The sequence below is a fragment of the Phacochoerus africanus genome, chromosome 6, assembly GCF_016906955.1.
Source record: "Phacochoerus africanus isolate WHEZ1 chromosome 6, ROS_Pafr_v1, whole genome shotgun sequence".
In the NCBI taxonomy this organism is placed as follows: Eukaryota; Metazoa; Chordata; class Mammalia; order Artiodactyla; family Suidae; genus Phacochoerus; species Phacochoerus africanus.
Genome location: NC_062549.1, coordinates 62,104,821 through 62,124,363, shown reverse-complemented (window position 1 = coordinate 62,124,363; position 19,543 = coordinate 62,104,821). Strand labels below are relative to the sequence as shown.

The 19,543-nt window shown below is 45.5% G+C and overlaps 1 long non-coding RNA gene across 1 annotated transcript; it reads left to right on the top strand.

The window, feature by feature from the left end:
- Positions 1–1,669: 1,669 nt before the first annotated feature.
- Positions 1,670–19,298, top strand: LOC125128811 (uncharacterized). Its single transcript, XR_007135326.1, has 4 exons — positions 1,670–1,815; positions 2,234–2,280; positions 6,829–6,967; positions 19,173–19,298. It is a non-coding gene; the product is annotated as an uncharacterized LOC125128811 (long non-coding RNA).
- Positions 19,299–19,543: the final 245 nt, after the last annotated feature.

Here is a 19,543-nt window from a genome sequence, read left to right as displayed (position 1 = left end):
GAACATGGAGGTTCTCAAGTCAGGGGTCAAATCATAGCTACAGCTGCCAGCCTGCACCACAGCCATAGCAACTCGGGCTTTGAGCCATGTCTACAACACCACAGCTCATGGCAGTGCTGGATCCTTAACCCACTCAGCGAGGCCAGAGATCGAACCTGTGTCCTCATGGATTCTAGTCAGATTCGTTTCTGCTGAGCCATGATAGGAACTCCTCATCATTTTGTCCATTTTTAAGAGTACAGTTCAAAGCTATCTTTGGAATTAAGGTCCGTAGTAATTTCCTCACTTTTGTTTCTTATTTTAATTTTCTCAAAGATTTGTCAATTTTGTCGCTCTTTTAAAATATCTTTGGTTCATTTATTTTCTCTCTTGTTTCTCTCTTCTTTATCTCCACTCTAATCTTTATTATTACCTTCCTTCTGCTAGTTTTGTGTTTTTCCAAGTGCTTTAAGGTGCCAACTTAAGTGGCTAATTTGAGACATTTTTTAATGTAGGAACGTAGGCATTTAAAGCTACAAATTTCCTTCTGAGAATATTTCACTGCATCACAAAAATTTTTGGTATAGCATGTTTATGTTTCTTTCATTTGTCTCTTCTAATTTGTCTTGTGATCTTGTCTTTAGTCCACTGGTTGTTTAAGAGCATATTTTTTTAGGGCCGCACCCACAGCATATGGAGGTTCCTAGGCTAGGGGTCCAATCAGACCTGTAGCCGCCAGGCTACACCACAGCCACAGCAATGCCAGATCCGAGCCCCATCTGCGACCTACTTATACCACAGCTCACAGCAACACCAGATCTTTACCCCACTGAGCAAGGCCAGGGATCGAAGCTTCGTCCTCATGGATGCTAGTAAGGTTCGTTAACTGCTGAGCCACGATGGGAACTCCCTAGACTTTGGTTTTTAATAAAGATTATCAGACAACTCTGGGAGAGGGGCATGAGAGTGTTGTCATGAGATAGCAGTTGTGTCTAACGTCAGAAACTAAACACTGTGTTTTATGGGGAAGGAAATGATGATCTTTTCCTACATCCAGGCTGTAGGATACCCAGTGGGGACAAGTGGAAAGAGAAAAATCAAGGAGGGCAACTTCTTCAGGGGAAGGGGGAAGGGATGGAGGCGGTTCACCTGAAATGAAGGGAAAGCGCATGTCTGCAGATGAGGTCAGACGTGAGGTTGAAGCCCCCTCGGTGTGTAGGAAACAAGACCTTCCTCAGTGGGAGAGGGGTGGATGCCCGCTCTAGGTCCACCTGGGATGGCCCCAGGGCTTGGAAGCAACTGGCAAGGTCTGTGCCTAAGTGGTTCTGTATTTAACCTGATGGCTTATTCCCAAGGCCCCAGCGTCTCATCAGAAGTTTTTGTTTGTTTGTTTGTTTTTTGTTTTCCTGCTTATGGCGTTGGTTGGAGAAAGCAACAAGGAGCCCAGGGAGGAGACCTTCAGTAAGAAACTGACGCTTAAAGTGCTTTCAGATGAGTTTGCAGAATTGCCCAGATGCTAGGAATTAGGTTTTGACACGCAGTTAAGTGGCTATGCGCATGCGCTGAGAGGGAACCTCAGCAGAACGCTTTGGGACTGAAGTCTGGATAAGTGCAGATTTTTAGGATGTTTATATGAAACACTTTCCACGTGGGATACTCGCCCTTCTCGGCTACCACGTTGTCACGGCCGGGTTTCTCCCTCCCACACTGCTATCGATTTCCTGTTTCCCATCATTCCTCCAAAAAGCTCCTTAAACGCTTCGTCCTGCCCAGTGAAAACACGGACGCAAAGGATGGAAGTGCCCAGCAGGAAATGCTGGGGCCCGCCTGGCTCAGGTAGGGCCCGCTTCTATTGGGACATGAACTCTTTGCTGCCCCCTGCGGGTGAAGGTTTCGTTTCCTTCAAGGCCCTTGAGTTCCCAGATTCACCTGCTCTCATTGCAGAAGAAAAACTAAACTGGTTTAAAGGCGAAGGCCCCACATCCCCTGGTTACTGACTTCCTTAGGGTTTGGGCTTTCTTGTGGGATTCACCCTAGAGGTAGGTTGAGTGGAGTCTTGTCCCTTCACTGTTTCCTGGCAAATCCAAGCAGATTGGCCTCAGCTTCCTTTTCCCAGCTGTAGAGGTCAGAATCCCTCACACCCTCTGTATTTCCGCGTTTTCCTGCCTCCACATTTAGTGATGCTGCTCCGTAGGAGGCTTGGTAATTGGATGGGTAATGGGGAGATGAATAAAACGTGGTTCTCTGGTTTCAGCAGCTCACAGTGAGTTGGGGGAGACGGAAATGGAAGTGTAACTCGTGGTGAGTGACGCCTTATCTTTTTTCTGTTTGTTGTTTGTTTCTCTGTGTTTTTACCGTGCTGCTGCATCAGTTTTCCTGCGGGGCATGTTCTTGGGCTGGTTTTAATTCAATGTCTAGGTTATTAAGAAACGTCACTTACATCATTATTACTGGTATGCCCCATGGCAAAAGCTTTTAAATGCCTCGAACTCAAGTAGAGTGTGAATGTGTGTAGGGAAACAGTAACCCTAAGGAAAACTATAAAATCATCTTTAGGTAGTTCTGATTTTATTTTAGTTTTTGCTATTTTTGTGTTATTCTTAAAAATCAATTCCCCCCCCCCCCCCCCCCCCCCCCCCCCCCCCCCGTCTCCCTACTGGATTAGTTTGAAGCAAATCTCAGATAGCATAAGTATTTCACATGTAAATATATGTGTAAATGTCTATAAACCTATGTATGTAAATGTAAGTATTTCATTATATATCTCTAAAAGAGGCCTTTTTTTCTATTTTTTTTTTTTCCGCTGTACAGCATGGGGACCAAGTTACTCTTACATGTATACATTTTTTTCCCCCCGCTCTTTGTTCTGTTGCAATATAAGTATCTAGACATAGTTCTCAATGCTACTCAGCAGGATCTCCTTGTAAATCCATTCCAAGTTGTATCCAATAACCCCAAGCTCCCAATCCCTCCCACTTCTCCCTCTTCCTCCCAATCTATAAATTTAGCAGTAATTCCTTCATGTTGTCAAATACCCAGTTAAGTTTCACTGATTTTTATCATCAGCTTTTAATTTTTTTTTTTTTTTTTGGTCTCTTTGCCATTTCTTGGGCCACACCTGAGGCATATGGAGGTTCCCAGGCTAGGGGTCCAGTCGGAGCTGTAGCTGCCAGCCTACACCAGAGCCAGGGCAATGCGGGATCCGAGCCAAGTCTGCAACCTACACCACAGCTCACGGCAACGCCGGACCCTTAACCCACTGAGCAAGGCCAGGGATCGAACCGGAAACCTCATGGTTCCTAGTCGGATTCGTTAACCACTGCGTCACGATGGGAACTCCAGTTTTCAATTTTATAGTTGGTGTGTGTGTGTGATTCAGGATCTTTTGATAAGTCCCTGTGTCAAGGTGCCTCTTAAATCTTTTTATTTTAAAACTACAAATCTCCCCTCGGGTTCTTTACATTTTTCCTTGAAATTTATTTGTTAAAGAAACAGGGTAACTTATCCAAGAGGATTTTTTGTAGCCTGGATTTTGTTGAATGCTTCCCCTTGATTTTTAATATGTTCCTCTGTTCTCTGTAGTTCCATAACTGATAGAACTAAAGGTTTAGGCTTGAGTTTAGGGCAGAAACACCTCATAAGCGGTGCTGTGTACACTTCTGTCAGGAGACACAAAATGCTCGCTTCTGCCTGTGATGTGAGGAGCCCTTCATAGCCATTACCTTGACCCATTAGCTTGTTAGAAGTTTGCTAAATAGTAAGACTTTAATTCTATGATCACTTTTTGTGGCTTAGTGGAATATTTTTTATAAAGAGAAACTTCTCGCATCAACATTTGGTTACCCTGAAATGTGGTCTGTACAGGAAAGGAAAGCCTTGATTCTTTTCCTTTATTAATATTTTTTAAGGAGGTCCCCTCGTGGCGCAGTGGTTAACGAATCCGACTAGGAACGATGAGGTTGCGGGTTCGATCCCTGGCCTCGCTCAGTATGGGTTAAGGATCCGGCGTTGCTGTGAGCTGTGGTGTAGGTCAAAGACATGGCTCAGATCCCGCATTGCTCCAGCTGTGGTATAGGCCGGCGGCTACAGCTCTGATTAGACCCCTAGCCTGGGAATCTCCATATGCTGTGGGTGCGGCCCTAGAAAAAGACAGGGGAAAAAAAAAAGGTTTTTAAAGAATTTAAACAATGTGAAGATCTCAGAGGCCATAGCCCCCCCCCCACCCTTTAGTTTCCTCCTCTTTCCTTCGGTTCCTCTGAAATCTAGAATTTCTCATTCATTCTCTCTCTCTTATCCAACTTTGTGGGGCTTTGGAGAAAGAACTGCAGAGTCATTCATACTAAAGCACAAATGACTAATAACTTACTGTGTGACTGTTCCAGAGAGATTTTCTGTTGAACTTGCCCGAATGTCTTAAATTAGAGAAGTGAAATGAAGCTTCTTGGATAACAATAGAATTTGTCTGCACTCGCTATCCTGGGTCAGCTGCTCTAATAAATGTTTTACATATGTTGTCTCCTAGAATGCCTAGCATGGCCCTATGAGTCAGGAATTTATATCACCCCCTTTTTACAGATGTGAAAGACAAGGCTCAGGTTGTTGAGGCTCAGGTAAAATGTGGTGGAGGTGAAACTAAAACAAACCTGGCCCTGAGCCTACCTTGTCCATATAATTTCAGGCATCTTGAATGGGGGAAGAGGGGTTGGGGGAGAGAAGAGCTTTCCAAGCTTGAAGTCATCAACCCAGCAGACCCAAGTTTCTCATTGTGTCCGTGTGCAAGGCCGAGCCAGGCCATCACCCACAAAACCCAAGATTTGCCCCTGGGAGTGTTAATTGTGGGAGTGTTAACTGTCATCTGACACCATAGCATCATTATTATGATGCCTTTGCCCCTTCTTCTGGATCCTGTTCTCTTTTCCAGCATCTCCTCCAGCTTCATCACTTGGTCCAGCCCCATGGGCCTCCCTCAAACATGCTAAGCTCATCTTTACATGCCTGGCTTCTTCTTGACACTTAGGTCTTGGAGTTCCCCTTGTGGCACAGTATCCGACAGTATCTATGAGGATGCGGGTTTCGATCCCTGGCCTCACTCATGGGTTGGGGATCCGGTTTTGCTGTGAGCTGTGGTGCAGATCGCAGACACGGCTCAGATCCTGTGTTGTTGTGGTGTAATTCAACAGGTGTACCTCCCTAGTCTGGGAACTTCCGTATGCTGCAGATGTGGCCCTAAAAACTCACCCCCCCCAAAAAAAATACCACAAACAAACAGACATGTAGGTCTTCACTCTCATTCTCACAGACAATTCCTCTGACCATCCTACTTAAAGCAGCCACTCCCTACCTCCCAACCGATAGGGGTAGAGTAGGATAGTTGCACAGGTAGACCTCCCAATAAGGGACCATAAGATAGAGAGGGAAACCAAGGGAACATTGGGAGATCATTGTAAGTTACTAATTAAGAAAGCCATCGGAATGAGGGAGGCGTGCTTGACTAGTGGAGGTGTGAGACATGCCTCACGTCATTGGGTGGGGAATGGTGTGAGACCTGCATTCAGGTTCAGACCAAGGGCAGGAGTTTAAGGACCACCCTTCTGCTGATTTGAATAAGCACCAGGACAGTCCTGGTTTGACCTTATAGGGTCAAATACTCTCTTACGGGATACCAAGGAGGAGCTACTACTTGAAGAAAGAGGAAGAGGTGTTCCTTCCCCACCCCCTCTCTGCTTGGATGATAATCATGTAGCCCACCTGATCCTTGGGGCAGAGCCTCCTCACCTGCCCACTGGCCTCTCTCAAAAGCATCCTATCTTAATAAATCTATTCCTTGCCTATCACTTTTTCTCTTACTGAATTCCTTCTGTGCAGAGGCACAGAGAACCTGAACCTCAGTAAGTCCAGACACTGGGTGAGTGATTCTAATTTAAAAACTGTGGGTTCATGGACTCCTGTCATGGCGCAGTGGAAACAAACCCAACTAGGAACCGTGAGGTTTCAGGTTCATCCCTGGCCTCACTCAGTGGGTTAAGAATCCCACATTGAGCTGTGGTGTAGGTCACAGACACAGCTTTGATCCAGCGTTGCTATGCCTCTGGCCTAGGCTGGCGGCTACACCTCCGATTCAACCCCTAGCCTGGAAACCTCCATATGCTGAGGGTGCAGCCCTAAAAATAAATAAAAAATAAAAACTTGGGTTCAAGTCCCAATCTGGGTTTTGGCTAAATTCCAGCCATTAGTGCTGTCAGTTTCACAACCTCTAGCTTTTTCCCCCTTCTCAGTGTCTTTTCTAGCTCTTATTACCACTTGAAAGTATCTTCCATCTTTCCCCTCCCAGAATGTAGGGAGAACATGGCTGGCTTTGTCCCTTGCTGGGACTCTGGGGCCTGGCACTTTCAGAAAGCCTTTGTTGAATGAATGTATCCTTTGCTCAATGCACCCTACCCGGAGGCCTGTCTCACTACCCCAAATCCATCACCCCTGGTTCCAGTTAATCATGGGAACAGCCACAGCTGCTACAATTTGCACTCCCATCTAGAAAGTCAAAGCTTTCTGCCTTTGTATTTATAACCAAAGCTTAACAGAAATGGCCAGATTGAGTTCCAGTTGTGCATAAGACTGAGGTCCAAGGTGATACCTATTTTAACTAAAACCCATTGGCTTAGTCTATTTCCTCTGAACTAGACAGTGCTGGGAATTGTAAAGTGCTGGGGGAACGTGTTTCGAGGCCACTTTTCATGGCAGATCCATTGCACTCCTTGGTTTTGAAATGTGGCATCTATCTTTGTTGGCTCTGGCTGCTATAACCAACTACCTAGGCTGCTGGCTTAAATAATTGACGTTTATTTTTCACAGTTCTGGAGGCTGGCAAGTCCGAGGTCAAGGTTCTGGCAGATTTAATTCCTGGTGAGAGCTGTCTTCCTGGCCTGCAGGTGAGCATCTCCCTGCTGGGTCCTCAGAGGGCAGAGAGAGAAAGAATCCTGGATCTTAGAAGGTAGGTAACCCCTCACGGGGGTCCCACTCTCATGACCTCATCTAAACCTAATTACCTGTCAAAGGCCTCACATCTGAATACCTTCACTTAGGGAATTCGATACGGATTTGGGGCGGAGGGAACACAAACAGTTCGTAACTGCATCTCTCAGATTCTCCCTTCTTGACGTATTGTCCCTTCTTGATGTAAGCATTGAATGCCTCTAGATGAAAGAAAGTTAGGACAGAAATGGAAGCATCTCAGGCATTCTTCCAAAGCTGGGATGGCAAAAGCTCCTGATAGCCTACAAAACTAAATCTGAAGCATCCGGGTTTGCCTAAAGTTGACCAATGGCTTGGGAGACGATTTCCAGAGCAGTCGAAAATCCAGTCCTAGACTCACCTGGCAGGGGGAAGGGCGGTTTAAAATGCAAATTACTGGAGTTCCCATGGTGGTGCAGTGGTTAATGAATCCGACTAGGAACCATGAGGTTGCGGGTTCGATCCCTGGCCTTGCTCTCAGTGGGTTAAGGGTCCTGCGTTGCCGTGAGCTGTGGTGTAGGTCGCAGATGCGACTCGAATCCCCGCGTTGCTGTGGCTCTGGCGTAGGCCGGCAGCCACAGCTCCGATTAGACCCCTAGCCTGGGAACCTCCATATGCCGAGGGAGTGGCCCAAGAAATGGCAAAAAAGACACACACACACACACACACACACACACAGAAAATGCAAATTACTAAACCAATGGGAGATCTGCTGACTTGGCACCTTGAGGGATGGAATCTGAGGACCACAAGTACTCAGGTATGTCTTATGTTCCCTGGGGTTCAAGGACCACTGTCATTAAAAAATGAGATTATACTTTGGCACAACCTACTTCTCCCAAGGCGCTGAGGTAAGTCACTTCAATCACAGCGCGCCGTCTCACTCTGGGATTTTTGCCTCTCGCCTTCCTTGTTTGGCTGGGGTGGGAAGGTGTGGGGGTGTGCAAAGTGAGACTTCCTGACCGACCAAAGATACCGCCAAACATTGCTAGAAGCCTCTCCAGTCCCAGGAACTTCCTTTGCTCTTTTAAATCTTTTTTTTTTTTTGTCTTTTGTCTTTTGCTGTTGTTGCTATTTCTTGGGCCGCTCCCGCGGCATATGGAGGTTCCCAGGCTAGGGGTTGAATGGGAGCTGTAGCCACTGGCCTACGCCAGAGCCACAGCAACTCGGGATCCGAGCCGCGTCTGCAACCTACACCACAGCTCACGGCAACGCCGGATCGTTAACCCACTGAGCAAGGGCAGGGACCGAACCCGCAACCTCATGGTTCCTAGTCGGATTCGTTAACCACTGCGCCACAACGGGAACTCCCCTTTGCTCTTTTAGATGCTGCCTTTATGTATAGTTTTTGCCGGAGGAAAGGCATAGTTTATTCTCACCTTGACTACAATATTGTTGAATATTCAGAGTAGTCATTGGTCTCCAACATCTCTCCTGTTTCTTTGTTCCCATCCCTGTGGATCTTTCTCTGAAAGATTCTACCCCGACCCCCAGCACACATTTCTCATTTTTCTTTTTTCCGCCATGCTCCTTTGAATCCTCTTTATCTTTCAAGAACAAATTCAAGTCTGTCTTCACCCACTAAACTCCCATCAATCTCAGGCTGTTCTTCTCCCTTGAATTCCCAAAGTAATTGAACCCTGTTTTTGAGTGCTTAACTGTGTTCCCCTGTGCTGTTAATTTGAAGACAAAGAGCTCGCATGTACCCTGTTGAGTGCCTAGAGGCAGGTTGTTGATGGGGTCATTAGGTGAATTGGACAAGAATGACACTGGATGCAGCTGAGTTGAGTAAAAATGACTTCAGCTCCTGAAGGAGGGAAGTTCAAAAGGAAACATCAAGAAGTTTTTGGTATATATTTATACCATTGATTGGTGGGGGGATGGATTTTTGGCAGCTGTAGACTTGTAAGTCTACCTGATAGATTTTAAATCAGGTCTTGTCTTGGAAGCATAAATCTTCATGCCTTTATTTCCTCAAATTTAGTAGAGATGCGAGACCAATTTATAGTCACAAAACTGTTTTTTAGACAGAAATGAAGCAAAGACTTTTAAGGAAAAACTGTAGCAAGGACATCACAGTGAATTCCTGTGCGTGGGAAATAACATAATGTCTTTTCTATCAGAGGAAATCTTGGTTACTCCATTTTGCTGAAATGCCTTCCTGGGACCCCCACCCCTCCCCTTTCCCTCTTCTCCCATAACAATGTGTTTCAAATTAGCCAACGGGGAAGAGTGTGCGCCCTGACCTGACCCATGGGAAGGGGACAGGTAAATCACCTGCATTAGGGATAAATAGGGGAGGGTCCTTTGTTCCGCACGCCCACTTTTTGGAGTGCCCGCACCCTTCTGCAGAAGTAAAGAGCTTTGTCGAGATTTCTCCTTGTCCACGTGTCTCACTTTCTGACGCTGATGACCTGAGCCAGAGTTATTATCATTTCCAACATGTGTCCTGGATAAGGTTATATAAATTTTCATGTTCCAACCTAAAAAGGTTTAAACAGATTTCCGCAGAATTCTATCCAGGTACATTTCTTTGGATCTAATGAAAATGAAATCTAATTTTCACCTTATGTTTTGTGTTGCTCAGGGCTGACTAGGGAATGTACTGCTAACTACTGTAAGTGTAAAAAGTGCCTTTTTGGAGTACTCTGGTGGCCTAGGGGATTAAGGAGCTGGCATTGGCAGTGCAGTGGCTTGGGTTCGATCCCTTGCCCGGGAGCCTCCACATGCTGTGGGCACAGCCAAAAAAAAAAAGGTCCTTTTCTGTCTGGCAACTTGTCATGACTGCCTTCACTCAGGGAGGGAGGAGAGAAGGAAACTGAGAGGCCAAGTAAATATCTTAGCAGTTTGTGTTTCTGTTTCACAGTTGCAGACTGTAGTGGTTTAGTCAGGACTTGAGTCTCAAAGAGGTGATGCTCTTATACCACTGTACCCTCTCTCTGAAAACATGAGCTTCTGTTCCCCTTCGTGCTTCTGCATGAACCAAGTCATTGCTCTGTTAAGAGAAATAGGTTTAACAGTGTTCTTACTCACGTCTTAACACTTCCCTGACTCCCAGGGATCTGGCCTGTCCTGGGTGCATCCATCGTTCTGGAAAAACCCTTCGAGCCCTTGCCAGCCCTGGGCACTTTGAGATTTCCTTCGAGAGCCAGCAGGGGTCAGCTGGAGCAGCGGCTGCTCTGGCCACTTTTGTCGCCGAGACCAGGGCGGCACAGGGAACCATGCCTTGGCTCCCTGAGCTGAGACAAAGCATGCCTAAGTCTTTAGAGATGTTTTATGTGCCTTCCCTAGCTTTCCTCACTGTCCCCTGCTTTGCACCACAGACCCTTAGGCATTTGGTCTTTGCTGGGCTCAATATACCCATTCTTCTCTCCCATCAGCCTCAAAGCTAACAGGACAAACCATCTCTTTCCCACTGGAATGGAGGGTTTCTATTTCCAATGTAACTCAGTAATACTTAACTTTACACCTTTATCCATGTGAACACGCTATGGCCTCTCTCTGGTCATCTGACATTGACCCCAGTGGTGGGGAATTCCAGCTTGTGGCCTGGTAGGAGGCAGGCAGGGGGTGAGAAAGGTGCAGAGAAGACAACTTCTGGGAACAATCTGATGATTCACCAAAGGGTGTGACCGTCCTAGTCTGAAGAGAGCGAAAGGAAAATCCCATATGTCACAGGGGCCAAGCTCCCTTCTTTGAATCCCTAGTGATGAAATAGCTGCTGGCTATGATCTGCCCAAAGGGTTGTGCATTGTGAGAACTGTTGTCTTTCAGTGGATGTTCTCTGGGGGCTATTTTGCTGAGACCTCTCTTATCCCAAACCTTGAAAACAGGACCAGCTACATCATTAGCGGGGTCCAGTGCAAGATGAAAACGTAGGTCCCCTTGTTCAAAAACTAAGAACTTCAGGTTGGTGACTGCAGAGCATTAAACCAAGCACAAGGCCCCTCTGAGCATGGAGGCCAGTGGGACTGCCTGGCCTACACCTGTGACGTCATCCCTGTCCCCAAACACACACATAGGAAAAGGTCTTCCTTGTCCTGGTCCAGGGGAGCAGCGTGAGGGCCTCCCATACCTGACTTTTCCCCATCCTCCGGAACCAGGGTCCTGGAGGGTGAGAGGGGTGCACGGGGAAGTGTGTGAGATTTTCTTCAACACTTAAGGGATAGACACTGTTTTATTGGAGATTCTGCAGGAAACCAAATTCCTGCCCTCACTGAACTTGAAATTGGTGCAGAAGACAACAACAAACAAACAGGCAAATACTTGCATATAGCATGTCAGATAGTGACAGGTACCATGGAGAAAAGTAACACAAAACAGGGTACGGGGGCTGAGAGGTGGCGACCTGGAGGGGTGAGGCCTTGTGAGGTCAAGAGGGTCTGTTGGAGAAAAGGCTTGGAGGGAGTGAAGGAGTTGGTCAGGTGGTTATCTGAGGGGTGAGCATTCAGGCAGAGGGTCTAGCAAATGCAAAGGCCCTGAGGTCTCTCAAGCTTGAGGAAGAGCCAGGAAGACAGTGTGGCTGGTGTGGACATGGGACCTGGAGCAGGTAGAGGTAGAGAGGGGTGGTGAGATCTCATGCAGTAAGAAGTTTGGATTTGACCCTGGGTGAGATGGAAGCTTTGGGCATTTAGCACAAAGCAGGCTCATCATCTGACTCAGGTTCAAGGGCTAAGGTGGGTAACCTTCTCATGGGGGTCCTACCCTTTGGAGGTTAAAGGGCTCCCTCTATACTCTGTTGAGAAGAAATTGTGGGGGTGGAAGAGTGAAATCAGGGTGACCAGTGAGAAGGCTCTTATAATAACCCAGGTGGCTTTGCCCAAGCTGTTCATGGTGGAGGTGACGAGAAGCCATCAGATTCTAGACATTCTAATCTTAAAAGGACAAGGGGGAGTTCCCTGGTGGTCCAGTGGTTAGGACTTCTCACTTTTACTGCTATGGCTTTGGCTCAGTCCCTGGTCTGAGGGTTGAGACCATGCATCAAGCTGCTGCCTGCCACAGTGCCCCTCCTCCAAAAAACAAACAAACAAACAAAAAACTCAACAAAAAAACTTTTATCACTGTAATCCTATTGCTTTTGCCATGTAAGTGCTCAATAAATATGCATTTAATGAGCCAGTGAGAGAATATAAATTAACACAAATTTTTCTTTTTGTCTTATTAGGGCCACACCTGCAGCATATGGAGGTTCCCAAGTTAAGGGTCCATTCGGAGCTGTAGCTGCCAGCTTACGCCACAGCCATAGTAACGCCTGATCCTTAACCCACTGAGCAAGGCCAGGGATTGAACCCGTAACCTTATGGTTCTCAGTTGGATTCACTAACCGCTGAGCCACAATGGGAAATCCAACACAATTTCTTATAATAGATGTAACATGAGAATAGTGAAATGTCAGTGTTTTATAATTTTGGTTCCCACTTTGCTTCAATGAAATTTGCAACAATATTAAAGTTCAGCTCATATGAAATAAATTATGCGTCTCCAGGCCCTCTGGCCTGTCAGCCTGAATACGTGAAAATGGACAGTAAGGCTGTAGTTATAGTGTGTGGTCAATAGGTGGCGCTGTATCTTGTTTGGCTTCCTCTCCACCAGGTCCTGTGTGTGGAGGCCACTAAACTGACTGTTAAATGCAGTTTTAACTGGAGTTTACACTTAAAATTGATTGTCTTCCCCAGTAATTTGGAAAGCCTTTCTCGAAATTGTAGGTATAAAACTGACTTTTGAAAACCGCATTCTTCCTTAATGGTCCACATAGATATTATTTAAATGGTAGAAAGTTGGTCTCACTCTCGGAAATAGAGCAGTGCCCACTTTTTCCACTGCTTGATGACAATTTTATTTCCTTCTCTGTGTGATTCTGGTATACGAATATGTATATAGAATTTTTTAGGGGTTAGAGGGGCTGCTTTTGTAGGAAGACCACAGAAGCTATGATGAGATTTATTGTCCTTATTTGAATGTGTGCAGGGCGGTAGAAGTACAGGAGCGGGTAGTGTCGGGAGGGGGTGTTCAGGGGAAGATGAGGCAGCAGAAACGTGTAGGAGGCTGTGAGGTTTTGTGGGAAATTCTCGGAACACTTTTCACAAGGCACGTTTCCTCTAAGAGTGGGCTTTCAGCTGCTGAGCTGCCTTCCTCTACCCGGAAAGCGCTGAAGCAGTGCCACCTTGCTTCCCCTGGAACCGTGGAACTGGCTAGTTCTTGCTTGTCCAGCGCCTACCTTCCTGCCATTGGAGTTGGTCATCACAGATGAAATGTAGCCAAAGCCAGGTGATCTGAGACTCCTGTCTTGGCAGACTTGAGGACTCGGATGTTCAAGGATGCTGGTGGATCCATAGCTTTCCTCTGAGTCAGGCTGAGGTAAACATCATCCTCTGAGAGGTGACTTGTGTCCCCTAAGGGTCCCTGAGTGGTTTTTTTGTTGTTGTTGTTGTTGGGTTTTTTTGAATTAAAAAAAATTACTGAGGTATAGTTGCTTGCTTGACAATGTTGTGTTGATTTCTGCTGTACAGCAAAGTGATTCAGTTATACACATATCCATTCTTTTTCAGATTCTTTTGCCATCTAGGTTATCACAGAATACCAAGAAGAGTTCCTTGTGCTATAAACAGGTCCCCATTGACTATCCACTCCATATACCATAGGGTGCATATTCCATTTCAAGCTCCCAATACTTCCCTCCCCTGACCTCTTACCTTTAGTAACCATAGGTTTTTTCTTTATCTTTCTTTTCTTCCTAGCTTCTATTTTTTAATCTTATTTTTCTAAAGTATAGTTGATATACAATGTTGTGCCGGTTTCTGCTGTACAGCAAAGTGACCTGTCATAATACCCCCACCCCCCCACATACACATTCCCTTTCTTTTATTATTTTCTACCATGTTCTATCTCAAGTAACTGGATGTAGTTCCCTGGGCTATACAGCAGGACCGCATTGCTTATCCATTCTAAATGTAATAGTCTGCATTTGCTGACCCCAAGCTTCCAATCTACCCACTCCCTCTCCTCCCTCTTGGCAACCACAAGTATGTCCTCCATGTCCGTGGGTCTATTTCTGTTCTATGGATAGGTTCATCTCTGCAATATATATATATATTTTTTGTCTTTTTGCCATTTCTTGGGCTGCTCCCATGGCATATGGAAGTTCCTAGGCTAGAGGTTGAATTGGAGCTGGAGCCACCGGCCTATGCCAGGGCCACAGCAACACAGGATCCGAGCTGCATCTGCAACCTTCACCACAGCTCACAGCAATGCTGGATCCTTAACCCACTGAGCAAGGGCAGGGATCTAACCAGCTACCTCATGGTTCCTAGTCGGATTCGTTAACCACTGCACCACGATGGGAACTCCTGTGCAATATTTTAGATTTTACATATCATAGTGTTATATAGTATTTGTCTTTCTGACTTACTTCATTTAGTATGAGTCTCTAGTTTCAACCATGTTGATGCAAATGGCATTATTTTGTTCTTTTTATGGCTGAGTAGTATTCCATTGCATACATGTACCACATTTTCTTAAATCCATTCAACTATCAAGGGACATTCAGGTTGTTTCCATGTCCTGGCTATTGAAAATAGTGCTGCAATGAACATAGGGGTGAATGTATCTTTTTGAAGGAAAGTTTTGTCCAGAGAGATGCCCAGGAGTGGAATTGCTGGATTATGTGGTATCCTACATTTAATTTTCTGAGGTACCTTCCTACTGTTCTCCATAGTGGTCGTACTAGTTTACATTCCCACCAACAGTGAAGGAAGGTTCCCTTTTCTCCACACTCCCTCCAGCATTTGTTCTTTGTAGACTTACTAATGATGGCCATTCTGACTGGTGTGAGGTGGTATCTCATAGTAGTTTTGATTTGCGTTTCTCTAATAACCAGTGATGTTGAGCATTTTGTCATGTGCCTGTTGGCCACCTGGGTGCTTTTAGAGCCCTGGGCCTCTGAGCATGAGACTGTGCTCCTCACAGTATGCGGGATGCAGAGCTCCCAAAATGCAAGGCCTTCAGAGCTGCCTCTGCCAGCAGACCTGTAAAACGTGCTCAGGCCAGTATAGTGGTTCAGATGGATTTCTCTCTAAGCAGCAGAGTCAGCAAATGCATGCTGTGTACCTGCCATAGGCCAGGCCCTGTGCCAGGGGGACAACAGTGCCCAATTTCTATCCTCAATCTTTCCTCAGAACACATTTCCCTCCTCCTGGACTCTGGGCAGCCTGGTTTTCTGCTCATAATTCTGCTTGTTTTTGGTTCCTGCCGCCAAGTTTCCTATAGTCCAGGACTGGCCAGTGTTGTATCTTTTTATCTCCCATCATTAATGTTTTGACTCTGCCATCTTATGGGTGACAAGCTGGACCCCAGAACCTTAAGGCGTTACTTCCTGTTCAAGGCAGAAGGAAAAGGATACACCAGCTGCATCTATTTTTTTTTTTTTTTAAATCAGAGGGGTGGTTTTCCCATAGGTTCCCAGTGGAGTTCCCATTTCATGGCATCACCACCTGTAAAGGAACACTGGGGTTGGTAGATGCAAACTGTTCCGTTTAGAATGGATAAGCAATGAGATCCTGCTGTCCAGTACAAGGAACTATACCCAGTCTTTTTGACTAGAACATGATGGAAGATAGTATGAGAAAAAGAACGTGTGTATACATGTGTATATACGACTGGCTCACTGTGCAGTACAGCAGAAATTGACACAACATTGTAAATAAACTTTAAAAAAAAATGAAAGGAACACTGGGGAAATGAAGAAGATGTTTGGGAATGGGTCCTGAGTTCACCAACTGAAAACCTCTGCTCCGAAGTACATTCTATCCAGCTGGATCGTGCTCTTCCATACATGTTGCCATAACATCAGCATCCAGGTCATTCTGTCACATCCATCACTTTGGGCTGTTGTTTCCCTCCTGTCTCTGTCCCCTGTTCTGTCTTCATATTGGCTGCAGTTTTTTTTCTTTTTTTTTTTTCTTTTTAGGGTTGTACCTGCAGCATATGGAGGTTCTCAGGCTAGGGGTTGAATCAGGTACAACTGCCAGCTTACACCACAGCTGGGATCCTTCACACGTTGAGCAAGGTCAGGATCAAACCTTTATCCCCACGGAGACCATGTCAGGTTCTTAACCCACTGAGCCACAGTGAGAACTCCTCATACTGGCAGCATCAGTCGAGGACTCCTGCCCTTGGAGGTGCTAGAAACGTCCCCCCTTATTCAGCCTGGGAGCCTCCTCTGCCTATTGCTCTTGGTCAGCCTGCCAATAGCAAACCTCCTCTCCTAGGCATGCTCTCCTCCTGCACTCCTGCCTGAGGGTCATGAAAGTCTGTCTCATCTGTCACTGTCTTCGAGAACCACTGGATTCATCCTGTGCTTTTCCTTCTCCTTTGCCTCTGACACCCAAAGGTCCCCGAGTCCTGTTCATCTTATCTCGGGAACAGTTCTTGCCTCCTCCTCCCTTTGCACAGCCCCAGTTCTACTTCAGGTCCTGATTTCCTCACCCTGTTTCAATCCATCCTCCAAAGTGCCTCAGTTATCTTTATGTTATTTGACTTGATCATTCTTTCTTGACTAAAAAGCATTCATGGTTAACGTATGGTTTCAGGATAAAATAGAAGCATGGCATTCAAACCCATCCCGCCCAGCCCGTCATTCCAGCCCCGTCTCCTCTGTGTTCTAGGTGATGGCTGAAGAACGGGTGCTGTGGGACTTAAGAAATAGTTAACATAAAACAAAATGCAGAGACACATTTATCTTTTTTTTTTTGCCTTTTTGCATTTTCTGGGGCCGCTCCCGCGGCATATGGAGCTTCCCAGGCTAGGGGTTGAATTGGAGCTGTAGCTGCCAAGCCTACGCCAAAGCCACAGCAATGCGGGATCCGAGCTGCGTCTGCGACCTACACCACAGCTCACGGCAACGCTGGATCCTTAACCCACTGAGCAAGGGCAGGGATCGAACCCGCAACCTCATGGTTCCTAGTCGGATTCATTAACCACTTAGCCACGACAGGAACTCCAGAGACACATTTATCTTAATTAAAGGTGGGAACCGGGGGACTCAAGGTCTCAGGGACCAAGAGCCCCGCTGCAAGAAACCACATTGCTTTTATTATGCTCTTTAGGGTGACATCAAGTGGAGGGGGGGCATTTGAAGGTGCAGGATATAGTTCTTTTATTATTTTAAAAGTCACATAGCTGGTCCCTGGTTAAGCTTTTATTCTGACCTTTAGGCATTTAACCATTGTTAGCATTGAGGAAGCCTGGCGTTAGCTGTCTATGCATAGCATCTAGAGAATCATCCTTGTGCTTCCACAGATGTGCCTAGGTTTGCACCTCACTCTACTTGCTGATGCATATTCTGCTGACGACCTCTCATCAACCCCCTGGGGCCATGAGGCACCTCTTTTTTTATTCGAACAGGACATATCATGCTGTGCAAATGGCATGCCTATCTGCACAGGTCCAGCGTGCCTAGACCAATGCATTATGTCCTCATTCAGCTGACCCCATGAATAACTTTTGCCTTTTGGTCTTTGTTCTTAAGCTGAAGTCATTTACCAGCACTGTGACTGTTTTTCAAGCAGGAAGATGGGGTAAAGGCAAAGCAGGACAAGATGGAGTTTTTAGCATAGAAAATAGAAACAGAGAGGCTAAGAAAAGATTGTAGGAACATGTCTCCCGACACTTTTTCCCTTGACCTTCAAGTCTTCAGTTTCCCAAATAGGTCTCAGAGCTTTCCTGGGTCTGGAATATTCGCTCTAACCTCTTCCCTCAGGGGCCTCCTTCTCCTCAGGAATCCAGCCCCAATACTACTTCTCTAGTGTGGTTTCTCTCAAACCCAGTCACGCAGCCGCCTTTTCTCCCATTGGATGGTTCGTATCCCGTGTGTGACACTGCTTTTCAGATGCACATCCATCTCCTTTAAGGGAGCACCAGTCCCTGATTTAGCATCGCATCCTTAATAGCTGCTGAGGGGCATGGCACATAGCAGGTGCTCCAAAGATGTTTGCTGAACAAATGTTTTTGGGCTTTCATGGATAGCGATGGAGGAGGTTTTCTGAACATGGTGCATTTGGTACATTCTCTACATGTGATCCCTGAAAGTTGAGTTAGGAAAACTTTACAGAACAAGTGTTTACTGCAGTGTGGAGCTCCTCAGTTTCCAGGATCGGAGATGGTGTGTGTGTGTGTTTGGTGTTTTTAGAACAAGGCAGTGGCTCAGCCTTGTGGGAGCAGATTATATGAGACGGGTACCCAAAACGGGTGAGACGATGCCAGCCAATCTGTCACATTTCATCATCTGCTGGTCTTGGGCTGCTGAGATTCCTAATACACGCCTCTCAGGCTTACATCTTGTGAGGGACCGCCTTCATTTTTCATCTCCTGCAAGTTGCTTGCTTATACAACCTGTCTCGAAAGAATGTCTTAAGAAAGCGTATTATTTATTTCAAGTTCAGTAAATGAATCTCCCTGTATGGAGTTTATTAGGCATGGGCTTTGATCACTTCTGCCTTGTGAGGAAATCTATAGGCATGGGGAAGAGGCAGATCTCTTTTATAGGTTACTTCTTAGCCAAAAAATAGTATTTTTTTTCCTTTTCATTTTATACTACTAAAATTGCAATTACGTAATTGTGAAAAAGCAGTTTGGGGAGTAGTCCATTTAAGACTCAAGGATTGAGGGAGCTGTTACTGTGGACCAAAAGAAAAAAAAAAATGAGTGATTGTACTTTTTTTTTTTTAACTTTTAAGAAAAGCCTACTTGCTGCTGGGGTGTGGGCATTGGCAGATGAAATGTGTGGGCTGGTAAGTTGTTTGTGTATACTTGCTTGATTGTAGGTGTGTGTGTGTGTAGATCAGTACTTATAGAACCTCTTAAGTTTAGAAAAATGGTGAGACTGACATAGTTAACCCGTAAACACACATCCATCTTATGTAAACATATGTAATGCTTTTCTGTACTAACAGCATATAGATAGGTCTCCTTTAACAAACAGATAATATTTGAAACACATTATAGTTTAAGTGGGTTCGATATCTTTCCTGAACACTTATTTGTGTCATTAATTTTCTTTGCAATGCTCCCTTTTCAAACGTTACAAAAATCATCTTCAATCAAGGTTTAATTATTGTTATTTTCAAAGAAGTTGGATCTGCAACAATGAGGTTTTACTGAAATTTTCCCATTTTTTTTTTTTTTTTTAGCCACAGAGGTTAATGAGAGTTCGTTCCATCAAGATGAAACAAAGCAGAGGACAAGCCGTGTAAATATGTCTTAGGTACTTTCCTAGAAAAATATTTCGTTTTCCGGTTCCACTGGAAAAATAAGCAGTTGGGACTTGCTAGTGAGTTGGTACTATTTAGGAATTTTTGAGGTGACTTTCCATTTTTGAAATAAAAAAGAGATTATTCGAACGGGTTTAAGTATATCATCTCTTGTGTCTCTCACATATGGCTTTGTATGAAAAAGAGATCGTTCTAAATGGGTAGCTTGGCAGGAATGCTGGTGATAGAAGATGATTTTATGGAAGATGGAGTGTATGGTGATAGGGAGAGAAAACCTGGCACTGAATGTA